Here is a 15,616-nt window from a genome sequence, read left to right on the forward strand (position 1 = left end):
AAACACACACACAGGAAACCAACTGCCAATCGCTGGACTTATGTCAGACTCCAAACAAACAAACACACACAGGAAACCGACTGCCAATCGCTGGACTTATGTCAGACTCCAACAAAGAAACTGGAAACTGAATGCCAATCGCTGGACTTACATCGGACTCCAACCAGAAAAGGAGAAAACAACTCATGCAACCAAAACAAAAGGGCGCCCGGAGAGATCAGCTCATCTCCTGCCTACGTACCTCATCTGGTATGAGGATCAGGGCGACGTAGTTCCCCTACGCAGGGAAAAAGGACTAGCCTAACCAGATACAAAGGGAGACACAAACTACTAGGGAGACTACGACTCGAGCCTAGAAGTTATCATGCATACGATCCCTATGTTAAGGTTGCTATCTAACTTGCACAGGAAGCAAGCTATCCTAATCAGCACAGGCAAAGCAATCAATCACACAAATAGCACACACTATATACAAACAAAGTGGGCTCACGCAAGGTTAGGCTGTGAAACACAAGCCTACTGGAATCGGGTGATGTTAGCTCTTAACCCTAACATTGACATTTAGGGTGAAGCAGATGAAATGGGAAGTGAGGATAAGACCTCACAGCTCTTATCCCTGGCCTGGGAGCGCTTCAGACAAATGAAAGTGTGGGAGTTCAAAAAGTTGGAACTCTTCTCCACATATGACTGACTCAACAAAGATCTTGGGTTAATATTCACAATGCATCAACACAAGGTGTGTGAGCAAAGTGAATGACTCACTGAATAGCAGCAGATGGACTACACATCTCTTTTATCTGCCAATTGCCTCATAGAGGTCTTTTCCTGCTTGGCACAATGATAAACAAACACAAGCATTGCCTCTTAAGGAGGGCTTCAGACAGGTGCCTGCCCAAGTAACAGGACAGGTCTTCCAGACTACATGAAGTCAGTGAGTTATACCTCAAATTGTTAAGCAACCAAGCAAAAGCAAAAGCAAGTTCAAAATGAACTTAAGCAACTTATGTACCTGAAAAAAAATCTAACTCAATCAGTATACAAGTCAAATAGACAACCAATAGTCAACAGTCAACAGTACACAGTCAAACAAACAATGCAACAAGGTGCAAGCCACAAGCTCAACTCAAATGAGCTAAAATCCACCTACAAAACAACTCAAGATCAGTCAACATTAACCAATTAGTCAACTCAAGCAAGTGAATCAATCCCATTATGGCCATGTGCTTCTTATCCTGAAAACAAAGCTCAAACATAAGCACAAACCACTAGGACAAGGCCTAGGGTCAAAGATGGAGAAATAATCCAAAACAGAACATGAAAATTGACATGAATCAACTTTAATCAATCAAGAACACATTCCAAAAGGTCTCATGTCAATAGCATCAACCAAATTCATTTCACAAATCAATCATGGCAAGGTATGCAAGTTGAAAGCACATTGAGCCAACAGAATGAACAAATGCACATTAATTCCAAAATGTTTCAATTAATCTCAAGAAAAATCATGGCTAAACAGAACACATAACATGATCAACACACCAAAAATTAGGGCATTTGGACATGATTAAGGATGGTAATCAAATTCATCAATTCAAGGAAATCAAAACAAGCTCAAATGTGGCACAATTTGGTACATCAACTTAGCACAAGCCTAAAACAGAATTGACAAATGATAAAGACCTCAAACCAAAGCCACAACAAACTTCAATATGTCTAGAAACAATGTGCAAAATTTCACATTCATAGGATAAACAACCATCATTTCACAAATCATTGAAGTTCAAGACTATTCAAAAGTTCACAAATGACAATCCAGATAGAAAAATCCCAAACAAATCAGAAATCAATCCAAAAATTCCAAGAAAATTCATGATCAACCACAACATCCATATCAAGTATTATACAAAAAATAACATCATTTGGAGTTCATTTGGCATGGCTAAGAAATTCATCAAATTGGACAAGCAAAGGTGTGACACACATTGTCTCACCTACATTAACATGAGCATATCTCAGCAACCATAAATGATAAAATTGCAAACTCAATATCAAAATGTCCAGCAAGATGTCTAGTTTAAGCATACCAAATTTCAAAAGCATTGGATTAAAACTCATCATTTCACAAAGCATATGGTAAGCAAGGTACAAACAAACATACATGTGCACAATCCCTAGGGAAAATCAAAATTTAGCCAGGCACAATTTGTGAAAAAATGCTCATAAAAACTAGACACAATGAGGAGCATGATGCAAAAAATCCCACATTATTTGGATGAATATTTATTTAGTTATGAATTTTTAAAGTGGAGGAAAAATTAAAAAAAACATGAAGAACATAGTATGAATGGCATGGAGGGAAAATGTAAAAAAAACAAAAGGCATTTGAATTTGTGGTACAGGCCGGAGTCGAACACGACACAAATTTGAATTAAAACGCCCAAAGTGAAACGTGCCGTTTCACTTAAGCAGACGTGGCCAGGTTAAGCAATGAGGACCAATCAAAAGGCCACGCAAGCGCTGAGTTGGACCAATACATGTCCATAAACACATAAACACATGCAAAAACGCGCTGGAATGGATCAAACAAAATTTTGGACATGAAACCCTAGCAACTTCATCGTGTTCTTCATGGATGATGAACAAATTTCTCAGAAATGCAAAATAACCATATCATCGTGTTCATCTTTTAACATACAACATGAATCCAGGCTTACTTTAACCTAATTCCACACATATTCAAAGAATCGAGCAAAAGAATGTTCATACATCAAACTTTAAATCACAATATCTACTTCAATACTGCATGGAAATCATTGATCTAAAGCTCAGCTTGCTCAGTGTTCAAAGATCTACAACTATCACCTATCAATTTCACGAATTAAGGGAATCGAATTCTGACCTTGTTGAAGATGCAGAAGTGGAATTGGTGATTTCAGGCCTTGAACAACTCAAACAGATGCTCCAAAGCTCTTGTATGATTGAATGGATGAAGGTTTGTGACTTAATCTTGCACGATCTTGCCAGAATTTCCAACTGCCATGGATGAGTGCAAGCTTCGAGCTGCTTCAAATCTGCATGAATTGTGATGGTTCTTGCTTCAAACATGCGCCATAATCCTTCCAGATGATGATTTGATCAATGGATGATGAATTGGTTTGAAGAAAATTGCAAAAGTTTGAGAGAGAAAATGTGAAGAAAATTTTCAGATCTGAAAATGTGATGATGTTAGTGCTGAATTCTGTTATGCTTAGGCTTATATATGAGCTCCTAATCAAGCTGTTAATCATGTTTAGCCATGTGGTAAGTGGATTAGTGAGAATGGAGTGTTTATGCCAATTTGCAATTCACCCTATGCATGAGATTACCAATGGAACAGTGCACGAAATTGGCTTTGGAATCACTTGAAATTCTGTTTTTAGCCAAATGCAAGTGATGGAATGTGAAAACAATGCTTCATTTTCAAATTTGAAATTTCCCTCCAAAATTCAAATGAAAAACCAAATATTTTTGTGATGGGAATGCATGGCATATGATGCATGTTTTGGATAGTAGAGATTAAGAGAAAAATGTTGCAAAAAGAGCCACTCCATTTGGACATTTGGTGTGAAAGTTATGCATGTTTGAAGTTCAAATTCACTTGGCCATGTTTGATCCATATCTCTTCAACCATACATGATAAATTCATGATCTTGAACTTTTTGGAAATGGGAGAACAAGATCTTCAACTTTCATGTTGGACAAAATTCCATTTGAAGCTTTCTTGATGATGTAATCTTGAGGAGAAAACCTTTCCATTTTTGGCAATTTCATATTACAGGTCACTTTCTATTTTTGGAAAGTTTTCATCTGACCTCAAATTCTTCATTGTTGATGTTTGAAATGTCAAATGAGACTTGTATGGACATGAATGAGGCCTCTCTAACCATCTCCCACCTTCAAATCCATGATTGAATTGACAGTTGACTTTTGTTGACTTTCTAGGGTTTCAGATGAATTGATCATTGACTGATGAGCTTTGAGCCTTCAATGCTTGGCCAAACCACTTCAAAATGATCCTTGGCTCACATGAACTCATTGAACCAACCCTAGGGCTTTGATTACATAGAAAATGCACTTGCTTGCTTGCACAACTGAATCTCCTGACCAGTCTTGACTGATGAATTAATGAACTATGCAACAGACAATGCAAATGTTAATGACCTAAAATGAAAATGTATGTACAAAATGGGAGGTGCAAATTTGAGGTGCTACAACGCTAAAGTTGAAGTGATTGAAAAGTTACCTCCTCCGGTGAACGTGAAGGGAATCCGAAGCTTTTTGGGGCATGCCGGTTTCTATCGGCGCTTTATCAAAGACTTCTCAAAGGTAGCTAAGCCTTTGAGTAATTTGCTAGCTAAGGACCAGGTATTTCTTTTAACTGATGACTGTTTACAAGCTTTCGAAATTTTAAAGGAAAAATTGGTTACTGATCGCTCGACTGTGTGAGTCGAGAATGGGATACAAACTGCAAGTGCACAGTTCTATCGCGTAGTTTTAAAAGATATCGATCCCACAGGGACTTATGAATCGATGTACCGTTATCTAAAGTTACTACGTAAATCTAAGGTGAAAATGTTTGATTATTTGGGGAAAAACTAAAAGCTAAACTAATATCTAGGTTGAATATCAATAAAACGGATATCGGTATGTAGTTCGTCAAAACTAGGGAATCAATTCCTCGTCGGTCTCTCGGTTTTAAAATAAATCGTTTCGATTAACTTTATTGGTTAAAGGTTTTATCTCAAACTCTCGCTCTGTTGAAGAAACCATGATCTTATATTAATGTAGCTGTCACTTATAATTAAGTCAAAAATCATATTTTGAAAACAATAAAGTTGCAGAAACTCTTTTTAAGAAAATACTGACCGTTTTAAACACCCTTATCTCAAACTCTCGCTCTGTTGACTTAGGTTATACAATTAAATCCAAATGCTTAACTCTCGTCCTCACATTCGATCTTTAAAAATACTTTTTGGAAAAAAGTCAGAATTTAATTAATTCTAAAACTTGCTCTCGCCCTGAGATAGACTTAATGACTAACTTACACTGTCCAGTTAAAACCTCAAACTCTCGCTCTGTTGGATTCAACTTCTTTATGTCTTTTACTTTTGTAAAAAATCTTGTTATTAAACCTGTAAGTTAAGACCATAAAAAGATTGATTCTAATTTTAAGTTTGAATAGACCGACTTAGTCTTGACCCCTTATTCTGCTTACTTTACATACCGATACCTAGGCAAATTAGCCAGACATGCTAAATAAATAAGAATCTATATCATGCATAAACAGACTCATTCCAGGCATGCAATGTAAATAAACAATAGAATAAAATATTAAAAATTAAATAACGATTAAAGAACCTGAATGCGTAATACAATGGTCTTGAACACTCCACCACAAGCCGGTAGGATTTGTTCTTCGATTCTTCAATTAAACAGTAAATTAAATCAAGGAAATAAAAAAACTCGAATATAACGTAAGGTTAAATCCGGTATAAAATTGCACAGTAGTTTCCGGTGTAGAAACTACTACGCGAAAAATATCTAAAAGCTAAGAACGGGGGAAAATAAATTGCAAGGGAAAAAGAAAATAAAGCTTGCAAAATAAAATAAATAAAGTGAACGATGCTAGAAAGGAAGAAAAATAGGCAAAGGCGTGAAAAATAAATTTGGCAGAGCTTCCGCAAAACTGAGCGTGCAAAAACTTGTCTTTGGAAGTTCCCAATTAGCTGCTATTTATAAGCTGCTGGTGTAACCACTTTTCAAGGGTTTCCGCGTGCATGGTAGTAGGCTTCCGAGGGTTAAGCGTGCGTGGAAGTAGGCTTCAACGTGGTCAGTTGAGTTCCTTGCGCCAAAAATATAGAGGACTGGTGTGACGTTCGTCACACCATGTGTGACGTCCGTCACAGGGCTACTTCGCGTGACGCTCGTCACGCGTCCTGTGACGTCCGTCACAGGCACAGCATTGGTGACTTGTGCGCTTTGGGCTGGGCTTTGGCCTTTGGTTCCTTTTCTCTCCTTTTTGTTGCTTTTTACACCTCCTTTTCTTCCCTTTTTCACTTTTGCTTCAAAATGGGTACCTGATATAAATAGAAGAGAAATACTGCATAATATCTGATAAAATGGAATAAATTAAAGTAAATGATAATATAATCTAATTAAATTAAGTCTTAAAATGTGATATAATTTCGTGTTATCAAACTCCCCCATACTTAAATCTTTGCTTGTCCTCAAGCAAAATTCAGTATAGTAAAAGTTTTAGCCAGATGAAATTTTAAAGCACACATCAATTCGTACTAGGTTGCCAATGGATTTTTGTTTAGGAGGACTTGAGTTTAATCTCGACATCAACAACTACCGTCACAACTTAGATAACCCTACCTTATGCCAATCAGTTCAAGTACCCTATGATAGCTATCCTGGTTCCTTTAGTCTTATTTTACCCGTTTTCATTCTAGCGAAATCACATTAAGCCCTTTATCTTTTCGCGCACATAGTGGAGTAACCGGTTAGTGATTATGATCCGCTTTTAGCTAGAAGTTCTGGTACATAAGTCGGATAACTTCATTATTCAGTCCATTGCAAATTGCGGGGGATCGAACCGTAGTCCGCCCTACCAAGTTCAGTACCAGATTCCTACTGAACCAATTCATAATGGATCTTTCGTATTGTGCTTTTGCATGATCTGCAACCTTTAGGTTAAATGATCTGGTAAGGATCACCTAATTTAATTATCTTAGGTTACTTTGGGGATCATTCACTTATATTCATCGGCTCTCCACGTAGTTTGCTATTAAGATGGTGCTGACTTCTGTATAAACTACTTGGGGTTACCATAGAACTAAAAGTTCAAGGAATCGGTATAATAGGTACTTATCCTGATCTAACATATTGAGGTTCTCAGAGCGTTGTTATGGTAATGATTTTGTTTTGATTTCACTCAAATTTTATAGAGTAGGCGACCTTTATACTTATTGGGTGTGTTAAAATTTTTGTTATGGCTCAAGAAAGTTGAGGGAAATAGATAATAGAAAATTTTTCACATTCAGGACTTTAACTTAAAATAAATATATATTATAATAATATTTTTTTTTTTTTTTTTTTTTTTTTATAATGAGAAAGGGAAATAACAATGAAAGGGAAAATAGCATACTTGAAACAAAGATGAGAATGGGAAGAATAATGTTTCCCCCCCATACTTGAACTAAACATAGTCCTCGATGTTTGAAGGGAAAGAAATACAAAATGGAAAGGAAAAAGAAAAATACAACTAAGGCTGCCTTCCACCTCTGGTTCTTGGTCCTGGTGATCTTTGACGTATGTCTAAGCTGTCGAATCTGCTAAACAACTCAGTAAACCGCTGGTCGGTTATGGCATTCCGAGCATCCTGTTGCTGTTGCATTTGACGCATTATCTGCATCATCTCTGTATTCTGTGCCTGCATTCCATCGATAGCATCCATAATGTCGTCGTTGGTCGCAGGTCTTCTTCGTCGACGACGTTGGGAGGATGGGCCGGCTGCATTACTGGAAGGGTTGAGCGAGACTGATTGTTGTGTTGGCGGATGATCACCTTGTTCCATTTCTTCAAACTCATCTGTTTGCTGGTTTGTTTGTGAAGGCTCGGTGGTTTCAGGAGCGCTAAGATCGTAGAGGTGGCGGTTCGGGTTTGTGACATCGGTTAGGGTGGTATTGGGTAGCACAACACTTGGGACAGCTTGGTTGTTCACCATAAGATAGTATCCTCCGCCTACTCTGTTTTTAATCAGGCGGCTGGAGCGACAATAGCTGATATCCATAGACAGGGGTGGTAGGGATTCTAAAGTTTGGAGTTTATCCCCTAGGTTCAGGCCAAGTGCTATGGAGGTTATTAATCCACCAATTATGAATGGTTGCCGGCCTCTAGCACATAAGGTGCGGATATGATGAAAGAGAAAAGAGGCGGCGTTTACCGTAGTATCCGATTCGAAAACGCACTGGAGGAAAAAGAGTTCTTTTGAGTTGACCTTACTGTTGTTTGGTCTTCCAAAGAGTGTGTTTTGTAGGATACGGAGAAAATAACGGATGGTGGGGTTGGTTATGGGTGCAAAGGAAGGTTAAATCGGCTCTACGGAGCATCCACTCGATACCTTGGAGTAAGCCCAATTGTTGTAAACAAGTTAAATCGGGGTACCTGGTGGGAGCAACGCCTCGCTGTTGGAAGCGCTCGAATTGCTCTTGCTGATAGTTGTCATCTCCGGATCGGAAGATGATATTTCCGAAATTTTGATTGCCCGCCATTGTGATGAGTTTTTGAATGAGGGATTTGGAAAAGGAAAAGAAGTGTATATTTGATATGAGAGAAATGTTTGTGGTGAAAGAAGGAAGTTTGGAGGGTATTTATAGGAGAAAAAATGTGGGAGGTGAAAAGAAAGGGTGGTTGAAAAGTAATTAATTGTGGTAAATGAAAAATGAATGGGGAATGTAAAAAGGTAAGGGGTGTAACGTTCGTCTCCAACGGCTCCCTAACGTTCACATGTCTGAGGGGCGTTACGCTCGTCACAAAGCTGTGACGCTCGTAACAGGCACTAAGTGTGCCGTCCGTTATGGGTGGTGTGACGCTCGTCACACTTCCTTTTTGGAAAGGCTTAGTAGCGCTTCACAGAATCACTTTGGTAGCGTAATTTAATGTTTTATTCGGCTTATGAACGTTTTAGTCTGCAATTTAATTTATTGTGCATGCTTAATTGTTTTGTATAATAATAATAGGTAACAACAGTAGAACGTAATAGGCATTGCAAAATAAATTAACTAAATAGCTTCAATAAAAATGATCATAATGTATTACAGGGAAAGAAAACAATGAAATAAAATAGAAATAAACATGAATTCAAACAAAAAGCATTAATGAAAAAATCTAGCCTAAAACTAAATAACTTAGAAAGAAAAATAACTAAATTCCATCTATCTTCGGATCTCTGGCCGGAGGAGTAAAAGAGTTAACATGATGCCGTAACATACGTAACTGACTTGCCGTACTGCTCATGTGTTCTAGGACTGCAAGTCTCAAGCTGTGGAAATCTTCCCTGAGGGCGTTTTGTTCTGACATCAAGGCTTCAATGACGGTTTTAATATCTGTTCCTGGCATATGATGTCGGAGATCAGGCATGGCTGATTCTTCGGTCAGGACAGGCTGAGGAGGAGGATCAATATCATGGTAACCGGATGGAGTCTGAGGGTCAGATTCAGCAAGAGAGATATGGTCAACATAGTGCTCATAGTCATCACAAATCTCATAATCCTGGATGGATTCAGTGGATCCAGCAGGAGTTGGGGTTTCATTCAGGTTATAGAGCCAGTTCCTTTGGTTATGAACACTAGTCCTAGGATCGGGCAGGGTGAATAGGCAGAGAACCTGGTTATCAATAACAAGCTCAAACTCATCATACCCTAGGTTTGCTATAAACATAGTGTTGAAGAGGAAAGGTATACTCATAGTGGTAATGCCACAAAAAGGGTTCAGGTCAAGCATAGGCTGACGTAATCCAATAGCATTACCTATCATAGTTATCAGGCCACCTATTCTAATGGGTGCTCTCTCATCCTGGATAAGGTGGTCCAAATTAGCTAACATAAAAGTAGCACCGTTTACTGGACGGTTCTGGGAGGCACAAAATATGATGAAGAGTTCATCACGTGAAACTGAAGTACTATTTGGCTTCTTCCCAAATAAAGTGTGGGTCAGGATCTTATGGAAATAGCGAAAAGCCGGGTTATGTATGTTTCCAGAGAGAAACTCATGTTCTTCGGGCTCATCATTTCCAGTCAGCTTACCCCAAAAGTGTTCAAGCTCTCTATATTCAAAAAGTTCTTCCTGGCTTATAGTGAATGTATCAAAGGAGGTAGGAAAACCCAAAAGGTTGGTGAAGTCTCTAATATTAAATTGGTACTCCATATTGAACATTCTGAACTGGATAAAACCTCTGGTAATTCCTTTTCCATGGCTAGGTAGATAGATTAATGAACTAAGGAATTCTAGTGTGAGTCTCCGGTAGGTGGTGAAATGTCTCAGGATAGGGGAGGTCTCCCATCCTATCTGATTCAGCAAAAACAGGACACTCTGTCTCAGTCCAAGGGCAGTCATAGCCCAATCATCAGCATATAAACTAGGTAGCATCTCTCTAGCGGCTAGTTCTTCAAACCTTCGTTTCTGAGCCATTCCTCTGAACTTGATACCCATACGATCAAAATGTCCCATCTGGTTAGTGTTAACTAGAGAAAAGAAAACATGAGTTTAAGTCAGGATTTGGCCAAATGCCGAAAGAAGAAAAGAATTATTATTATTATATATAGATATATATATATTTTTTTCTTTCTGAATAAATCAATAATGAATACTAAATAGAAATTAAAAGAATAATTAAGAGAAAAATAGAGAAATGATAATAATAATAAAATAATAAAATAACAGATTAATTTGTGGGTTGTCTCCCACTAAGCGCTTTGTTTAAATGTCGCAAGCTCGACAAAGAAACTGTTAAATATTGTCTATGAGTCCTGGGGGCGTTTCGTCTAAGTGTAGAATTTGCGAATCCTCGTTGGTTTCCGCATAGTGATAATGTTTCAGACGTTGCCCGTTTACGGTGAACGGTTCTGTAGATTGTCCTTTTATTTCTACCGCTCCACTGGGAAAGATTTTAGTGATATGGAAAGGTCCTGACCATCTGGATCGTAGTTTTCCCGGGAATAATTTTAGTCTGGAGTTAAATAAGAGTACTGCGTCGCCTTGCTTGAAGATTTTTCTTGATATACGCTTATCATGCCATTGTTTTGTTCTTTCTTTATAGATTTTGGCATTTTCATAGGCGTCTCTTCTGAGTTCCTCTAATTCGTTTATGTCAAGGATTCTCTTTTCACCGGCGGCTTTATAATTCAAATTTAAATTTCTAATAGCCCAATAGGCTTTATGTTCTAATTCTACCGGGAGGTGACAGGATTTTCCATAAATGAGCTTAAATGGGGTCGTCCCTATGGGAGTTTTATAAGCAGTTCGGTATGCCCATAAAGCTTCTGGTAATTTCAATGACCAATCTTTCCTTGAAGTGGCGACCGTTTTTTCTAGTATTTGCTTGATTTCTCTGTTAGATACTTCCACTTGTCCACTGGTTTGAGGGTGGTAAGGTGTTGCTATCCTATGTCTCACTCCATATTTAAGTAGTAGTTTTTCGAGTACCTTGGATATAAAGTGCGATCCACCATCACTGACTACTATCCTTGGAATGCCAAATCTCGGAAATATTATATTTTTAAAGAGTCTAGTTACTACTCGGGTGTCATTAGTTGGAGAAGCTATAGCTTCGATCCACTTTGATACGTAGTCAACCGCCACGAGTATGTATTTGTTACCGAAAGAGGATGGAAACGGTCCCATGAAGTCTATTCCCCACACGTCAAAAATCTCTACTTCCAAAATACCATTTTGTGGCATCTCGTCACGTCTAGATATGTTTCCCGTGCGTTGACATCTGTCACACTTCTTAATAGCCGCATGTACGTCCTTCCATATAGTTGGCCAATAAAAGCCAGCTTGTAGGATTTTAGAGCAGGTCTTGGATGTACTTGTGTGTCCACCATAAGGCGCGGAGTGACAGTGTTGGATTATATTTTCTACCTCTTCTTCGGGTACACATCGACGGAAAATACCATCGGGACCTCTTTTGAAAAGTAAGGGATCATCCCAGTAATAGTGTTTTATGTCGTGGAAGAATCTTTTCTTCTGCTGGTAAGATAAAATAGGTGGAACTATTCCGGCAGCTAAATAATTAACTAGATCAGCGTACCATGGTATGACAGATATAGCTAAGGTGGTTTCTACTTGCATGTCGGAGTTGTTCTCTTCCAAAGTAGCTATGAGTTTGTCATACGAGAAATCATCATTAATGGATGTTCTTTCTGGTTCAAGGTTCTCAAGTCTAGAGAGGTGGTCTGCTACTACGTTCTCAGTTCCTTTCTTGTCCTTGATTTCTAAGTCGAATTCTTGTAGTAACAAGATCCATCTTAGGAGTCTAGGTTTAGCATCCTTTTTTGTTAGAAGGTACCTTATAGCAGCGTGATCGGTGTAAACTATTATTTTGGCTCCTACCAAGTAAGAACGAAATTTATCTAGCGCAAATACTACTGCTAGGAGTTCTTTCTCGGTTGTGGCATAATTCATCTGTGCTTCATCCAGGGTTCTGCTAGCGTAATATATAACATGAAGCTTTTTATCCTTTCTTTGTCCTAAAACAGCACCTACAGCATAATCACTGGCATCGCACATTATTTCGAATGGTTCATTCCAGTCTGGTGTCTGCATAATGGGTGCGGAGATCAATGCTTGTTTAAGAGTTTGAAATGCTTTTAAACAGTTATCGTCGAATATGAATTCAGCATCTTTCATTAATAGTCCGGTTAAGGGTTTAGTTATCTTAGAGAAGTCTTTGATGAATCGTCGGTAGAAACCGGCGTGTCCTAAAAAGCTTCGTACTTCTCTCACGGTCCTTGGGGGTTGAAGATTTTCGATTACCTCTATTTTGGCTTTGTCTACTTCAATTCCTCTGTTCGAGATGATGTGTCCTAAAACAATTCCTTCTTGTACCATAAAGTGGCACTTTTCCCAATTAAGTACTAAGTTTACTTTTACACATCGTTCAAGAACTCTTTCCAGGTTTTCAAGGCATTCTTCGAAACTTTGTCCGTATACAGAAAAGTCATCCATGAATACTTCCATGATGTTTTCGAGAAAGTCGGCGAAAATCGCCATCATGCATCTTTGAAAAGTTGCAGGGGCATTACACAGACCAAACGGCATTCGTCTGTACGCGAAGGTACCAAAAGGGCATGTGAATGTTGTCTTTTCTTGGTCATCAGGGTGAATTGGTATTTGAAAGAAGCCTGAATAACCGTCTAAATAACAGAAATGTGAATGTTTAGCTAATCGTTCTAACATTTGGTCAATGAATGGTAAAGGGAAATGATCTTTTCGGGTTGCTTTGTTTAGTTTCCTATAATCAATGCACATTCTCCATCCCGATTCGATTCGTTTAGTTATAGTTTCTCCTTTTTCGTTTTCAATAACGGTTATGCCTCCTTTCTTTGGTACAACGTGTACAGGACTGACCCATTTGCTGTCAGATATAGGATATATAATACCTGCTTCTAATAACTTGGTTATTTCTTTCTTTACTACCTCACTTAGGATCGGATTTAGTCTTCTCTGGTGTTCCCTAGAGGTTTTACCGTCTTCTTCTAACATGATGCGGTGCATACAAATAGAAGGGCTTATTCCTTTAAGATCGGTTATGTGGTATCCTAGTGCGGTTGGATATTTTCTTAAGATATGTAGGAGTTTTTCTGTTTCGAGTCTTCCTAGATCTGCATTGACTATCACAGGTCGTTCAAGTTCTAAGTCTAGGAATTCATATCTCAGATTTTTGGGAAGTGTTTTCAAATCAGGGGTTGGTTTGTTAAGACTCTGCGTAGGATCTGGTGTTATTGCTAAGCATTGTTTAGATTTGTCTTCTAAAAGATAGTCTGATGATTTGTCTTCTCCTGACTTTGCTTCTTTTATGCATTCATCGATGATATCCATGAAGTAACATGTATCTTCTATTGCAGGTGCTTTCAAGAATTTGGAAAGAATGAATTCAATTTTCTCTTCACCTACTTCGAAGGTGAGTCTTCCTCGTTTTACGTCTATGATTGCACCGGCAGTTGCTAAGAATGGTCTTCCTAGTATAATAGGTGTAGTATCATCTTCTCTAATGTCCATAATTGTGAAGTCAGTGGGAATGTAAAACTGACCTATGCGTACGGGAACGTTTTCAAGGATTCCTACAGGATATTTGATGGAACGATCTGCTAGTTGTACAGACATTTTGGTCGGTCTTAATTCTCCCATTTCCAGTCTCTTACATATGGATAAAGGCATAACGCTAATTCCGGCTCCTAAATCGCATAAGGCTTTGTCGATGAAAAATTTTCCTATGTGACAGGGTATAGAGAAGCTACCCGGATCCTTGAGTTTAGGGGGCATGTTTTGGATTATAGCGCTACATTCGGCAGGGAGTGTAACGGTTTCGCTATCCTCAAGTTTCCTTTTATTAGAAAGAATTTCTTTTAAGAATTTAGCATATGAGGGCATCTGCGTAATAGCTTCGGTAAATGGAATTGTAACGTTTAATTGCTTAAGGAGATCGACAAATTTTCTAAATTGGCCTACATCTTTGGTTTTAACAAGCCTTTGAGGGTAAGGTATAGGTGGTTTGTAAGGTGGTGGAGGTACATAAGGTTCCTTCTTTTCTAGGGTATCCTTATTACTCTCTTCCTTTTCCTTAGGTTCACTTTCCTCAGTGGATTTCTTAGGGTTTTGGTTTTCTATCCTTGGATCAGACGGTCCTTCCACTTCCGTTCCACTTCTCAATATAATTGCATGAGCTTGGCTTCTCGGATTAGGTTGGAGCTGTCCAGGGAATGTACCGGTTGGTGCAGCAGTAGGTGCTTGTTGTTGAGCTACTTGAGATATTTGTGTTTCTAGCATTTTGTTATGGGTAGCCAAGGCATCTACTTTGCTTGCGAGTTGTTTAAGTTGTTCGCCAGTGTGTATGTTCTGGTTTAAGAAATCTTTATTGGTTTGTTGTTGGGAAGCTATAAAGTTTTCCATCATGATTTCCAAGTTGGATTTTCTAGGGGTATTATTGTTAGGATTTGGTTTCTGATATCCTGGAGGTACAGATGGGGTTTGATTCGGAGACTGTCCAGGTGCGTATAAAGCATTATTACTCTTATATGAAAAGTTTGGATGGTTCTTCCAATTTGGGTTATAGGTATTCGAATAGGGGCTTCCTTGAGCATAGTTTACCTGCTCTGTTTGGATTCCAGTTAAGAGTTGACATTCCGCAGGAGAGTGGCCTTGGATTCCACAGACCTCGCAATTCTGAGTTATAGCAACCACGGCGGTTGGTGGTGATACGTTTAAACTTTCAATTTTCTGGACCAAAGCATCCACTTTTGCATTAACGTGATCAAGGTTACTTATCTCGTACATGCCAGTTTTCGGTTGAGGTTTTTCCACTGTTGTTCGTTCGGTTCCCCACTGATAGTGGTTTTGGGCCATGCTCTCGATAAGCTGGTAAGCATCAGCATAAGGTTTGTTCATTAGTGCACCACCTGCAGCGGCGTCTATTGTTAACCTTGTATTGTATAAGAGACCATTATAAAATGTGTGAATTACTAACCAGTCTTCCAAACCATGGTGTGGGCAAAGTCTCATCATGTCTTTGTATCTTTCCCATGCTTCGAAAAGAGACTCGTTGTCTTTCTGTTTAAATCCGTTTATCTGGGCTCTTAACATAGCTGTTTTGCTTGGCGGAAAATATCGGGCAAGAAAAACTTTCTTCAACTCGTTCCATGTGGTGACTGAGTTGGAAGGGAGAGATTGAAGCCATCTTCTAGCGCTATCTCTTAATGAGAAAGGAAAAAGACGAAGTCGAATTGCCTCTGAAGTGACACCATTAGCTTTAACAGTATCAGCATATTGAACAAATACGGATAAATGAAGGTTT

The 15,616-nt window shown here is 38.7% G+C and overlaps 1 pseudogene; it reads left to right on the forward strand.

Annotated features, from left to right (window-relative positions):
- Positions 1-15,298: 15,298 nt before the first annotated feature.
- Positions 15,299-15,398, forward strand: LOC127077231 (uncharacterized; annotated as a pseudogene).
- Positions 15,399-15,616: the final 218 nt, after the last annotated feature.

Source organism: Lathyrus oleraceus, chromosome 4 (assembly GCF_024323335.1).
Source record: "Lathyrus oleraceus cultivar Zhongwan6 chromosome 4, CAAS_Psat_ZW6_1.0, whole genome shotgun sequence".
Taxonomy (NCBI): domain Eukaryota; kingdom Viridiplantae; phylum Streptophyta; class Magnoliopsida; order Fabales; family Fabaceae; genus Lathyrus; species Lathyrus oleraceus.